Consider the following 16,481-nt stretch of genomic DNA (forward strand, 5'->3'; position numbering starts at 1 on the left):
CTCGAACGGCGTGTACGCATTTCTCGCCGGAAACGTTCTATTTATGCTAATCGAACGACGTGGAAAAAGAAAAGTTACGGTTTTTTTTTTTCGGTCGACTGCCGTGGCGGCGGCGGGCACTCGTTGTATATATTATATACATAGGAATTATAATAATATTATTATTTTATATTCGGCGACTCGACTATACCCGACCCGACCCGACCCGAACGAGACCGGCCTACATGGTACATTATACCATATTTTATACCTCATGTATATGATGCGCACCGAAGCCGACGGAGCGGTCATTATAATATCACAATATAATGTTCCGAATTAAGCCTGTTGATGCGTACGGGGTATAAAATATACAGATGGATTTAGGGATATAGGTATAATATGGTGTATACCGACCGTTTGCGAAGTTTCTAGCGTTTCTCAGTCTCGAAGGCGCGTGTATCACGAATTTTCGTGCCGAAAGAAGCGGAAAGCTATATCGTCGTCAGCTAGCCACGTAAATATATACCTTTTGACGTGCAGTCGATGTCGGGTATCAGCGGCGAGCGACACCACAGGTGCATAAATTATTATAACAGCTGCAGACGACGTCGTAATAATGTGATAATTAAATTCTTCGCGCACTTTCCTCTACGCCGGTGGAATGCACGGCGGTGTCCGGGCGCATTAAATAATTTTGGCCCGCGGGGTCGCGCGACCGCGACACGTAGAAAGCTGACCCTGGTCTAGAAGAAATCGAGATCAGTTGTTCACCGGACGGGCACGGCCAAGGCAAACTTTTTTCCCCTCCCTCCGCCCATATCTTTCCACTTGCTCTATGCGCATAATGCGATATTGAGTATAGTATATCTGAACGGGATTGCACCGAGCCGAGTTACGCACACGAAAGAAATTCACCATCATAAAATATGATTTAATAGTTAAGGGTTTAGTCCAACCTTATATTTACACATCGTGATATATGGGCATATATAGCCGGTACCAGATATCGCGTGTGTTGCGTTCGACGGAACGTACTCGTCAACCCCCCCCCCCCCCCCCGATATTATACGAAACATATAATTAATAATTTAAAATCACACGTTACGTACCTGTAACGCGTATACCTATACATTGTTGTCGTGTCATTGAATGTCGCGGCGCCTGCGAATCACACGCGTTTCGCTATGGTGTGACGTCGGGACAAGAGAACGACACGCGAGGAGAAGGAGCAGGAGGACACCGGGCGGTCGATTCGTCGCGCTGCCCCCGCCACCCCTCCCGCGCGCAGAGCGTTGCAGCGTATGAATAGAAAAAGACGCGACGAATGCGTTGAAAAACTCGACGACGACGACGACGGCGATAATTTAGTACCCAAACGTAATCGACCTCCAGCGGAACACCACCAGCCGGTGGTAATGAACCACACAACCGCTGACCAGTGCGTTATTACCGCATGGACCCTCTGTTCGGCGTATAAATAATAATAATATGACACACACACACACACACACACACACGGTCACGTGTACGTTTTACCTGTACACACGAGGTGTGTGGGTGTGTGGGTGTGTGGGGAGTGTGTGCGAAATCGGTTCACGTACTGTTATATACATCATGACGCGACGAGACGACACGTCGATGCAGTCACTCCGGCAAACCGCCGGCCGATTTTTTCGTCGACACACACGCATGACATAATGATAATATAACGACAATATTTTTCACATAACATTATTATACCTATCGTAGTATAATATTGTATACTTCGCTCGGACGTTGTGTGTGTGTGTGTGTGTGTGTGTGCATAATACCTATATAACATGTAATATCACCTATGCCTATATTACAATATGCGGTGGATAGTGTGTAATGGACGTCGCCATAAATAATAATGTGGTTTAGTTATATAGTAAATAATATTTGTTTGTTTGCGCGACAAAGAAGGAAAACACTGGGGGGCTATTAATTATTGTCAATTTGTTTACACCAATATCATACGGCGGAGCGCGCTTTTCGCAGAGGATTATCGTGATATGGAAGACTAGAAGAGCATTCGGTGACGTGTTCCAAGTGCAATAATAGTTATTGCCTTAACAGCGATATTACGACAATGAGTATAATAACCACGTACAATATAACACGACGTCTATGATATATTGTAACAGTGGGTCAACACGAAACTAGATCCAACGTATTCGACGGAGATTGAAGCGAGATAGTGGACCAAAAGTCCAAATTAATGTATATATAGGTACCCGCACATATTTCAAGTATTCCGCTTACACGCATACGTTTTCCAAACTTCCAAAGGTGTAATGCAATCCGTTAATTTTTTATCTATGTAAAACGTGTACAATATAATATTATTCTTTGATCATCTCCACGTGAGCCAATTGAGCTCGTATATCGTGTAATATATTTATAAATACGTCGATACAGAGGAATAGACTGTGAGAATGAGGAGGGGAAGTAAAAATAAAATATTTACTATGCGTAAACGTTATTTTTTCTGCCGGAAAAATCTATACTGACGTGTATCATACCATACATGTATTTATTATTTTTGGTTTTTACAACTTTATTGCTCGTTTCGCCGTTAAATAGGATTATGCGACGGCCGTTTTACGCGGAATTAACATAATATATTATATCGATTGGGCACCCACCCGCCCGTACGAGAACCGTTCGAGTGGAATGGTCTAGTTTGTTTTTTGGCGGACAGGTCACGCGTAGGATTTGCAACTATTTAGGACCGTAAACGACGAAGGAGGGGGAGGGCTTATAACAGCCAGTCATTGGAATGTGTGCTGATACAGCTGCACATTATTGACGAAGACACGGCGGCGTCAGAATGGCTTAGGATATTTAGAGTTTTTTTTTTTTATTAATTTGCTTTCGATTCGGAGCATCGAACCGGTCCACGTCCTAGAATAATGTCCGGACAGACGGTGGCGCCCGTGCGTCCTTGGCCGGCCTCTGTACCGGATGTGCGTGGAAGCTCCGCGGGAATATCCGCAAATGATAATTTACGATAATTATTACATTACGATATTGTAATATGTCATAAACATGTATATTTACTACGTTATAACGTTATTTTTTCGTTTCTACATAATCATCATACATCGTTTCTTCGATAAAACGGGATTTTTTTTAATGACATTTCGTTTAAAAAAACTTCATTGTGTAACATAGAAATCCGTTCAAAACCAAATATGTCTTAACTAGATTTTAGCATTTTATTATATTATTAAATATATCTCATTGATGGTTACGCAACTAGTTTTATTGTTAAAACAAAGGAGTGACATTTACATTTGTGTATACATAATAAAATTTTGTACTTAATTTTAGGCATAATATTTTATACAGTTGCACAACTGCACCAACTGGATAGTTTAGATGGATTCGTGATGAAAAACCCGATGGTTATAAGTGGGCACATTACATCCGACATCTATTCTAGTTCTATAAAACGATAGTTTTCGTTATTCATACCTAAAGAGTATAATATAACAATTTATGCGTCAAAACGGTCGTATCAAATATATTTTTATTCGTCTATGCTACAATAACAGCCGATAATAATTACTATTGCAGTAGGTATTGTGCAATGACCATCCAAGTGGTTATGTGAACGCTTTGAGAAAGGCAGTCGGTCGTGTGCAGGTTGTGGATGATTCGTGTCAACGTTTACCCACTGAGAAAATATTTAGCTTAATTAGAGAACGTCGTACCCGCATGTGTCTCTCGTTGGATTTTTATTACATTTTAACTTTTAAGTGGATTATGAGCTTTTTTTAATGCTCGTACTCAATAGTGATAACCCACATTGAAAATGCAAGTATTAAAGTCTCCAAGAGAGGACACGGATAATTTTCTTTAGTTGGATAATTGTCAACCACATAAAATTGAAACTCGAATTTTGATGTGTTGCGCTTAGAACGGAGACACAACAATAAGCAGGTACGACGTCTTCTCAAAACGTAATCATGTCTACCTTGTAACGCCTCCTATATAGAGTAGACCGGAATGACTTCTACAACTCGCATCGCTACGGTATTCTCATAGTTTGGCCTTTGTAATGGATCTGACTATCCGAGATAAATGAACCTTTTTATATAAATGTGACCGCATATCTGTATGGATATATGACAAGAGAGTATACGGTGTTGTCCTTGATCGACGTTACCCAATAGAGTCATATATACTCATGCAATCATACGTCAAACATCAAACAACAATGATAATATGATTGGTCATCTTTGTCATGATGGATAACAAGGTCTCGCCCATAATACGATATAGGTACCATATAGTTGGACAGGTACTTATAGTTATTTGTACACGTGCATAATACATAATATATTTAAGCAATCTACAACAAACACAAACAGTATATTATGTGTATAATACGTATGATTAGTGATTACTAATTACTATAACTATATGTAATACATAATTTATATTTTTTAAACACTTAATTTTGTTTACTTAGGTACCTACCTAAATGAAATTCCCAAATCAATAATGCACTTATAATGGTAGTAAATAGGCTTGAACGGTGCATATATTATACTGCAGTAACAATCTAAAACAACATTACCTAACGGCTAACTGTAATACCTAATTGCTTCATTTCAAAAGTCAATATCTGTTTATAGTATTTGAGGTTAATCACGGAGTTAAAAAGTTATTACAAAAAAAAGCAAAAACGTGATTTACACTTGTACTACATTTCGCAACTAGGACCTACTATTGTATACCTACTGTTTATTATGTGGGTACCTACCGCCTACATTTTGCTTTATCGGCACTGCAATGTCTACAACTTTTGTTGCGATTGTTATTACTTCAGAAGAATTATGTTTGTCGCATTAAAACCTTGTAACTGGCGTATTATGCGCGTGTTGTAATATCCACCGGCGGATACGAACGGAGACAAATTCGCTCAGACCTCTGGTGTATGCCAACCCGTCCTACCCATGTACAATATGTAACGATAATATTATTATGTAGTGAGAGAAATAATAATATATAACAGTACTTACCGTAGTGTACGATACTCACGAGATTCATTCACTGTATAATCCATACTACATCCAACTGTTCCAACTGCAACTACATAATAATATATTATTAAGTTGTAATGTAGTGTTAATGTTATTTTTGTTTTTTTCTAACGCATATTGGTATTGTTTTTGTTACAGCCGGTAGACGTCGAGGTCTCGAAGCTAATGATCAATGAAGTAAGTGCAAACGTGACGTGACGAAAACGCGTGCAATTATTATTTACATTAAGTACGAGTTCTATAATACCATATCAAAACTGGCTCGGAGAAAAATATAATAATAATAATAATATGTGGATTTCGTCCTGGGCTATTATGATACATATATATTCTAAAAATCCGAATTCATGGTTTTATAATTATAATTCATGTATACAGTATGTAAGTTCATACTATTTTAAACCTATATAATGCTATAATACGTATCTAGCACCGCCCATACGGCAGGAGTATATAATATATAAAGCGTGCACAGCAGGAGTTATGAAATCCGTATAATAGGTCACATTATAATGTACGACATAATATTATATTATACGGTGGCGTAGGTAAGATTTTACTTTTTTTTGGGTGAGGGTGGGTCATGTTATATATGTGAGGTTCGACTAGGATCCTTATACACATGCCGTGGGTATATAACATTTTAAACTTTTGCAGATATCTTCAAACTCATTACAATTTGCACGGTGGCTTACGTAATACGTTCACAGAATACCGAGAGCATTTTTAAATTTTCTTGAAATTTTGGGGAGAACTGTATTCCCCTAATAGTCCCCCTAGCTACGCCCCTTAAATAATACACTTGCGGAGTTTAATCGATATACCTCGGTGGCTTGGTCGTAAACAGGGAAACGAAAATAATAATACATTGCACTGCATAATATAAGCCGGTCGGTTATGGTGATAATATAACCGTCACTATACGGTGTACCTACCTATAAACATTAAACGCCTTCCCTCCCGACTCATCAATGTGTAGGCCATACAACAATTGTCTATTTGTCTTGTGCCGTATACACATAATAATAATGTAATATCAGTAGGCACACATAAAGAGCGACCGCCGACCTGTCGCCACTCGCCGGTATATTAAAATACTGTAATTTATAGTTTCGCAACGATTTCCGTGTTCAAGCGACAAATGCACTAGAGTTGTGTATGATACTATAACGTACACTGTGCGCACATTGCTTCGGAGTCCTTTGGCCCGGTGGCAATGGTCCTTGTAAGATTGCAGGCGGTGGTGGTCGTCGTCTGAGGCATCGATACGACGGCGATCATAAGCGATTTTTCGCGAAAATCAAAAAGAAAAATACTGTACGAAACTACGTCGCCAATACCCACGTCGTTGTACAGAGATAGAAGTGGTTAGCAGAATGGAGGTGGAGGGTAGGAGGTAGAGAAAACAAATAGTGTCTCCGATGATCACGACGGGTATAATATTACGGCGGAGCGAAAAAAAAGTGTCTCTGGTCTGTAATCCTGCAGTAAACAAATATAAGCATGCCAGTCATGTAAAATAGTAAAATGTATACATAGGTATACGGCGTATAATATACTGCACGGTTTGCGCACAAAATCGCTGTAACGACTGACCTTAAACAATTTAAACGCTCGCGCGTATTTCAGTGCTGCGGGTACGTTTTTTATTCTTTCTTCTGTTCCCAAGTCCACCGTCGTCATTTCAGTCTAATCCGAATTGTTTTTTTTTTTTTTTATCATTATTATTATTATTATTATTGTTGTTGCTCGTCGGAGCGAGGTGCTTGACCGAAAACGTATGCACACACACGCACACACACTGCAGGTATAATATTATAAACGACGACAACGAACGGTTCGTCCTCAATTATTATCTGCGTGTAAACGTCGATGACGACCATAATAATGTGTATATTATGCGCATATACGACCACGTCGGATGTCAATACAGCTCAGCGATATACGACTTTACGATGATAATAATTATTGCCCTATACTCGCACATGTATTGGTCGACAGTACGTAAAATAATAGTAATAATGTACCGTTTGATGAAAAATAATATATTCATCGCGTGATGCTGTAGTCATAATAATTTTATAATATTATGCCTCCGCCGAACGCGCGTTGGAGGCAAACGAAGATTCGACGTGTTTCTCTCCTACACAGATATCACTATTATACCAAGTTATACCTATATACATTTTAATACGCCGTGTGTTATGACGCGAGTATTGCTATCAACGCAATACTAATGCATTTTCTGGTAATAACCAAATAAAAGTTGTATAATATAGGTTTAATAGTAATTCTAACATACGAGTATTTTAAGAGAATCTAATAAATTATGTCTAGTATAAATAACAATTAATTAATAAAATATATATCATATAAATAAAAAATTGTCATATTCAAATATTCCGAGTAGGTAATTAATACATTATTTTATGAAGGCATTTTTGAATTTTTATTCTATTTTAGTGGATCTATTGATTGGGAATAACTAGTAAATACCCAGACCTAGTTTCGTCAGTAATAATTGTAATATGTTCCTATTTAATTCTTCATTGCCCTGTGAATAATATAGGCTGATACAGTGATACGTAGACGCAACGAGAGTATTTGATGTAACTTTTACAGTCACTATTAAAAGATTCTATTATTGTATCTATTTTGTTTCGATGTCGATCGTCGTTGTTTTCGCCGAAAAAAAAAACGTTCCATCGGTCAGTCGCATCACTATAATATAATAATAATACTTGTCGTCGGTACTGGCTCAATTTAAATGATAGCGCTCACCGCCATGGGCAGTAATATTATTATAAAATACAATACACCTAAATAATATACAATATATAATGCAACAGAGCGTGTACCTAGGGGTGGTAATTCAATCTGTCCGTTATCAGCGGCGATGTAATATGATACGTTCACAAAACCCTGAAAGCATTTTCGAATATCCTTGAAATTTCCAGAAAGCCCACTCAGCCCTCTTAGCAAGGCGCCTGCAAAAATATAAGCCAAGGGGGGAGGGGGGCAAAGGCAAAAGTCTCCGATAATACAGCTCATATTATTATTATTATTTTTTAATAGATAAAACAATTGGTATTAACTAGAACAGAGGTGGATAAAACTAAAATAGAGCACCGCGGGCACCCTTTTACAGTTTTACCATAGCCCCGTCAGCACCTCCTGGCTACGGCACCGATGTCACAATATATACGAGCTGACTATATTGTATAACGCGTTATGAAAATTGCGATTCGTACATAATATTATAACGTACACGGGTCGTTCCGAGAAGATACTAATTTTATTGTAGCTATCGTCCTCGCCACCGCTTTGATTCGAGACGGCGATCGCGAGTCCTGATGACCCGACGGAGTCCTTGCCGAGGAAACGTCGAGTCGTGATCTCCTGTCGCAGCGGTCGTCGCTTCTCTTGCACTCTTCTTCCGCGTCTGTATTATATTTATTTATCACACTCGGACGTTTACCGCACACTTTATACGTATTTTCTCCTAGACCCGGCGGCGACTCCCATGTGTACCAACACGCACCTCCCCCATAAACCTTCCGTCGTGCGTATGAGACACGCGGAGTTTGTTTCGTGCGCAAGAAAGAAAAATAATACCTACGTCGTCGTCGAATTTTTTTACGGGAATATCTGCAATAATATATGTGTCTATTGTGAGTTCCGACCATCCGTGCTGTCGATTATGATTATTTAGGTGTAAAGCTATAATTTGATAGTACGACTCGGTAAAACGAGGGCCGATGTCCCAATATCGTGTATAATTCAGATTATTCTTTGCGAACGTAATTTATCATGGTTGAAAACAATTATGTGTACAAAAAAATTTATGAAATACTAACATACTACGAACAACTTAAGATACATACTATGATTGGCCATTTTGATTTTAACAAATAGTAAATTATGTTATTTAAAACAATGAATTATAAATGATATACGTCCTTTTTTTACCAAGCCACTGCAGGCATATACAGGCGTGTGTTGTTGTTGTGATCATCTTGGCCCTTGGGGCAATCGAGTGGAAACGCTAAATAGCGTAATATTATAAAATAGTCTCCAGTCGTTTGTTATCTGTTTATCATAACAGATAACGAATACACATTATTATTTCTTTATTTTATATTAACGTCCGTGAAGTGATGACAATTACCTCTTAAGGATCGAGTCTTACCGAACGCTGGTAAAATTATTGTTTTATTAACGTGTTTTTTTCCTATACATTTAACTCGAATTTTTTAAACATTATTTTTACGTACAATAATTCTGGCGTTGTGCGTATCAAGATGCAATTATAATAAATCACCGCTTTAAAAATAGTGTACCAGCTGCAGTATCCACGGTGCATGGCAGTATTCTGGGCTCCCGAGTTGATAATACACACGTGCAAAATATATTTGGAGCAGAGAAACATAAACCGGCGAAACGTCAATATAATATAATTTTGATAGAATATCGTTCCTATGTATATATATATATATATGTATTATATCGTCATTATACTACTTAGATGTAATTGATGACTATATAAATTATAAGAAATTATCACACAATTTGGCATCTGATTCGAAATGATTTAAAATTAGTTCAAGTTACCCCAGTTAAATCTTCAATTAAAAACGAACGGGAATTAACATATCCTAGATGTCTCAAAGTAGGATCCATTAATGAACTTTGTGTGCAGGCTTACAATACATAATAAATTACAGCTGAACATCATACACTGATCGTCTGCTCGTGTCGTTACTGATTTAAATGTATTAATTAATTATTGAAAAAAATATAGAAGTAGGTAGGTATAATGTATGAAATTAATGACGTTGTTTTATACGCTATAAATAACCAACGGTGTAGCATTACTCCTTAAGAAAAAACCAATTAAATATCTGAAATTCATAAGCACCGTTCTATTTAATACTTATTAATAATTAATATTATGCTTTTTCTTAATAAAATTGCTCGTTCATTATAATAATATTACATACTTATATTATACACATTACACAGGTACTATGTGTATAGAAAGTTTGTAAACGTTCTGCGCATACTGACGAGCATACAGAAAATGAACCTATATTTCAACTTTCTAGACACACTATACAATATAATGTATATATTATGCAGTTTACACTCTACACATACAGGACATTCCTATAGAATTAAAATCCATTCGTTTAGAATAATTTATTATGAGAACATAAAAATTTAACAGTTTAACAGTGTATACATATATATAGTTTATAACTTTGTAAACCGATAGTCAATAATAATCATGCATAACACGTTTTAAAACAAAATCTATTTGAAATAGTTATATTATGTTTGAATTGCCATATTGGTTGATAAATAGACGATCAATTTTAAACAATAGTATTACAAATCATAATGCAAAACAAAATATTGTTTTGAAACGGTTTCAATGCCAATCAAACAGATCGAAGCGTATTGTTCTAGCCGTACTTAATAACGTTTATAATGAATTGTTTATTGCATTCTTTTACGCCAATATTGTTGGTTTGAAAACAAATATCGGGAAAAGCTATACATTTCCAACGGAGAAACGATAAACCGACGCCAAAAACCATTTAATTCAGATTTTAGCGTAGAGAACAATATTGTCTCGGACTTCTATACGAATGTGTATATTGCTGAGGTGTCTGCATTGCAGTGTGGCCCTTGGCATACGATCGAACAACATTTATAGAAAATTACATTTGCACCGGATGGACGGCACAATAAATAATGTACAACATTGTTTAGGCGAAAAGTGCGCTGCAGCGGTGAATCGTGTGGTTTTCTCACGGGCAGTCCGTGTCGTATACGTTTTTAACGCGGAATTTTTTTTTTTCGCCATTCATCGCGGACAAAAAGCTCCAACAGACCGACACGATCTGAGACGCTATCGTCGAAACATTTCTCAAAACATAAAATCTTGGCGGATATAACATATATGCGGCTTTTTAAGACGGCAAAAAATCTAACGCACATATGACGAGTATATGACGACATAGTCGTATTCGGGACATGTTATACCTAGTGACGGAGGGTTAATATATTTTTCTGCCTCTCGTACGCGCGAGTCGACCGTCACGTTTTCCCCGCAACGTTTGGACGCTGAAAATGGGGTTAAATTGCTCTTTCGAGAAAGGAAAAAAGGAAATATACATAATATAATATTATAATCTATTTCAAACGTCACATCAGCTCCGTCTCGGCAGATCTTTAACGCACGCGGTCCGCAGCTGATCACGTCGACGTCACAGTATATATACATATATACACACACAATGTATATAATAATATTCACCGGCCGCGTTTCTCCGGCATTCTGCCACGGGTGAAGAATAAAAACTTGAAATCGCCGCTTTACCGTCTACACTCTTCGCCGGGGGGGTCAGCAACCTTTTTACTTCCAAAGGCCATATTTCTTATCTCTTTTTTATTGAGGGCCTAAATTAAAATAAACGTTACAAAGTACAATTTTAGCGTCATATATAATACTAATATATTTATGGATTATAGCAACAATCATAATATTATGAGTTTCATTGCTTGGTTGTCCTTATTGACTAATTTGAGATGCTCTACACGACCGAAAAACGGTCTAAAATAACATCGAGTTGTTCGGACATCCTGGGGGGGTGGCGGGAGGAGAGTTACGCTCGTTTGGTCACCATCATGGTCAACCATATGAGTATACCTACTTAGTGCCTGCTATGTATTATAGTTTTGTGATATACGTTGTTGTCGTTTTTAGGGTTTTGGGATAACCTTGTTCAACCCACCCACACTAAAAAAAAAAAAAACCTAATCAACGATCGCAAAACCACGTCTCCGCCGATACTTTCGTGCCTATATTATATACCTGCAGTACGAGCGGTACGACTAAATAATATACGTAGTTATAATATTATATTGACGTATCGCACTCCATCGTGGGACGTCCGTCGGACCCGAATATTATTATATTACTTGTATTATTATTATTCTACCGGGAAACGGTTTTAGTTTCGTGTGCGTGTTGAGTAACGACACGGCGATTACACGTATTATTTATTAATCATTATTATTACTATTAACGCTATTATAGCACGGCGAAGACGCGTTCGATTTTGCGTTATACGCGTCCCGTTGCTTTTCGCCGATGACTGCTATATAATAATAATATGCAGTAATAATAATAAGCGTCTCTTGAGTATAATGTACATTACACAGGTATATTAGGTACGAGTTTTCTCTCCGGCGCGGCGCCCGCCGAGTTTTGCATAACGTCGTTGTATTACGCCAAGTCTTTATGAAATAATACGCATTTATTTTGTATAAATATTTCTGTGATATTATATATTTTCGTTTTACGCCAAACGGGTCGGACGAGTGACGAAAAATAAAAATAACTAAACGTAATACATGATGCGACTAATACAGTTAGGTTTTTTTAGCGGAAAAGAATAATCCGGTCCGTGACATTAAGCGCGCGTAGGTGCCTATATAACCGCAGTAGGTATTATTATTATATTATAACCGCCGCGTTTAAAGGTTGTCGGATGAAAGTGATGTTCCTCTCGCGGATTCATAACAAAATATAACAATGACCAACTGAAAGACCATCTGACCTAATTGCAGTGTATGACTCGTACGCGTGTAAGATATAATAAATTATATATAGGTAGTATGGGTGTGTGACGTGTGTGTGTGTGATGTGTTTACTCTGTCATGTGGATATTACGCGTATGCCTACCCTTTTTTGATATTTGTGAATCATACCGATAAACATCGAAATCGTTTTTCCAAGTGGCAACAGTGTATATATGTATATGGTGTCGAATGTGTCATTAACACGCATGTCAAATGTTTTCCAGAAATAATAAAAGAAAAACCGCCTTTCTAGTTCAAGGTAATCGTTGAACCGAGTGACTGCATTTATGTATTATGAGTGTTGTGGCTTTAAATATTAAAATATGATATGTATGTATATATAAAAGGGAAAAAACGTGAGCGTATCAAATTGAAAAAATGATTGTTTAAAAAAAATATGTTTTCGTTTTGTGTGTAAAATGTAAATAAAACATCATTATTAATTGGAACGTATGACCGTTTCATTATGTTTAAACGATGTATAATACTTTTTTTTTTAATGAAAGCAGTTACATACCATTATAACTCTTAATAAAAGTCACGAAATATCAATAATTTATGAATATAAACTTATAATTTGTATAAGAACCGAATCGATAAGTTACTATAATATGATATCTTGTCCCAATAAACATGACTACATATATATATATATATATTACCTATATAATGATAATAATATCTCTTATGTTTAATTTTCAATCGAATATGCTGTGATTCACAATACGGTCAAAAATGAACAGATGCATTTGAGTTGGGTCAAGTCGACTCTTTGATTTATTTTTAACCACATATATGTTTAAAAATGTTTTTTTGCCAATAATAAAATTATTACAATTTTAACAAAAATGTGATATAATACAATACGAACTAAAAAAATATTGAAATGTTAAAAATCAAATAGTAAAAATAGTAAAGACATATTATATAATATAAAATACTATTTAAAATAAATTACTTTTGTTTTGGTAAAAATGCATAAGACATAAATTTTACAACATCGAATCCACTAACTGTTTCTGCAATTTTTCAGTCCTTTTATATCATTTATAAATTTCCTTTAGCAAAATACAGTTTTTTTCCATGTCCTTTACTACAATATACCAAATAATTGACAATATTCAACTATTGCACTATGGGTTAGGTGGTTCTTTAAATGTGGTTATTAATGACTAGTGAAATCATTTTACCCAAACAATATTGTTTAATTTAGTGAATTACAAAAGAATTCTGAACACGGACCTCACGGTTACATGGATTACGGTGACAGAGTAATAGTACCTTAAGAGTTTTAAATGTTAACCACTTACCAGTAACCACTGGTTGATTGCTGAATGATGATTACCAGCTATGTTAAAATATGTATTTGAGAATCGTCAATTGCATTGATCCGTGAAAACATTGGTTAAAATACGTAGGTATAATTATTCGTTCCAGTTGGAATATGTTGACGTATTGTTTAGATCGATTAATTTATTCGGACTGCAGTTTTTTTTTCCGATAGGTAATGGGTTTTTGTAGAATTCTGTTTATATTAGTCATCGAATTACCTTCGAAATATTTGTGATGCTGGGGTGACTAATTTGAATATACGGAGTACAATTTATTCTTAAGCGAATATCATTAACCACGGTTTTTTTATTCTCGTAGTTGTATCCTACACGTATACGGTACGTTAAACCTTATGATATTGGGCATCCGAAATAAACACTACCTTTATAACTTGGTTGTTTCTATCTACAAATTATCCATCATTTACATAGTATTCTCTATGATAAAATATCAAAACTTTGAAATGACCTCAAGATATAATACTTTAACGCGTCTAAAATAAATTGAAAATGATGGTATATAAAAAGTAATTAAAATTGGATGGGAAAAAAATATGTAACACGACCTAAATGTGTATTTATACTTAATTAATCTATCTTATTTATTTTGATTGTTGAGAAATTAAATCATAAAAAAAAACAAAAAAAACTATGTAGGTATATTATATTCTTTTAATTTTGTAACTTATACATTTCGATATTATTATTTAGATTTATCGAAATATTAATACCATTAATTTTGAATGACTCATCCTAGATTTGTTTTTAAATGATTTTAAATCAAATAAACATGAGTAAAATGAGCTGTATTAGGCGTATAATAGCACCTCAAAACGTTCTGGAACTGTTTTATAAGAAAAATCATTTTTATACAAAGGAGTAAAGGACATTCAAATCGACTAACATTTCTAAGATTTACCATACACAACTAAATTTTTTATTGGTACTTCATTATAATAATATGAATAGGTACCTACTTTTTTATAGTTACATATTATATAGGTACTTGCGGTATAGGAATATCATACAAATGAACTGTTTTAATTTTATTTTCTTCAATAGAATAATAGCTGATCAACAAAGTAAAATTCTGGGAGGGGGAGAAAGTCGTGACTACCCAAGTGGAGTCTAGCGTATGGCGTATGGCGTATTGCAATTATTTGGCACTGTGATCGTGCGCAATGCATTTTTCACCATTCCAACTTAACGGTACACTTGTGAAAAAAAATTAGATGGATAACCTCTGTAGACTGAGGTGAACAGAAAACAATTCTCGTAAAAGTAGATAGGTACTGTATGTTCCGGGTACGAATTTCTAAATAAATTGTAATTATTTTACTAACTTTCAGCAGAGCTTAGACACCCTGTTGGCTGACATTCATAAAACGAATGTAACGATATTTCGTTAGAATTTGATTGAAAACAAAATTTACTCTCGCCGTTACATGGTTATTATACGCCATGATAATACTAGATTCAACGTATACCTACCCATTATTACTAAAACGTAGTTTTGCAGGATGTTTTATTTTTACATTCATATCAACAAATAATAAGCGGTACAAATGAACAATATTATTCAATTAATTCAATATTGAAACAAGAATTTCGATTTGGTATTGTAAACACGGTTAATTGTACTCATGAATGGACAATCCACGCCAAATAAAAAGTTAAGATATTTATAGAATTTGTATTAAAAATTGAGCAAATATATTATGTTATTTGAATACAACCTGGCGCTCGAGACATTTTAGTTTTATAAACTGGTCATTTGATAAATTTGAGGCCCCCATCCCTGGTACAGTATATACCTCGCGGGGGCTGATTTGAACAAACAAGAAGCACAAGTTGATGAGCAGGTCGTGAAGTTAATGAGGTCTGAAAGGCAAATTTTCAAATATTTTTTTGTGTGTATAAGGACTTATAATTATAATAATACATATTATATTATCTTGCGTAAGAGACCGGACACGCGATTCCTGGCTCAAACTCTTCACCCTTGTAACCCCTGTCCCCTATATGTGTAGCGTGTCAGCCAATGGTGTGAAAAAAAACTAAAACCGTTAAGAGAAATCTCCTCAATAAAGCGGCGGCGCCGTCTAAATGGATAGACAACCAAACTCGGACGAGATCGGAATATAATTCAATGCAAATGACATGGCACAGAGGCGGACAATCGAAATAAATGTAAACCGGCCTCGTCGTGTAATGTACGCATGTGCTATTTAACAGAATCGATATTATATTGTTATTTCGATCGGGATTTATACAGGTCGCATTCGATCTACACACACGGCACATGACATTATTATTATATACCGCGCATAATATAATAATATATTATTATTATGATGTGTATCACTTTTGGGCAAAATATTCGGTACGTGGGCTTAATATGATATCGTTGTACGCTATATAACGATCGGTATAATTCAATCGTTAA

At 35.8% G+C, this 16,481-nt stretch overlaps 1 protein-coding gene across 3 annotated transcripts in view; it reads left to right on the forward strand.

The window, feature by feature from the left end:
* Window positions 1–16,481, forward strand: part of LOC111036910 (beta-1,4-glucuronyltransferase 1) — a 68,578-nt gene that overhangs the window by 28,728 nt on the left and 23,369 nt on the right. For 2 of the 3 annotated variants that reach the window (XM_022319192.1, XM_022319194.1), the window contains exon 2: window positions 5,193–5,231. The exons of the other annotated variant lie outside the window; for it this stretch is intronic. The gene's annotated coding sequence lies outside the window, so the exon portion shown is untranslated. The remainder of the gene's footprint in view (window positions 1–5,192; window positions 5,232–16,481) is intronic. 3 annotated transcript variants of the gene reach the window in all.

Source organism: Myzus persicae, unplaced genomic scaffold (assembly GCF_001856785.1).
Source record: "Myzus persicae strain clone G006 unplaced genomic scaffold, MPER_G0061.0, whole genome shotgun sequence".
In the NCBI taxonomy this organism is placed as follows: Eukaryota; Metazoa; Arthropoda; class Insecta; order Hemiptera; family Aphididae; genus Myzus; species Myzus persicae.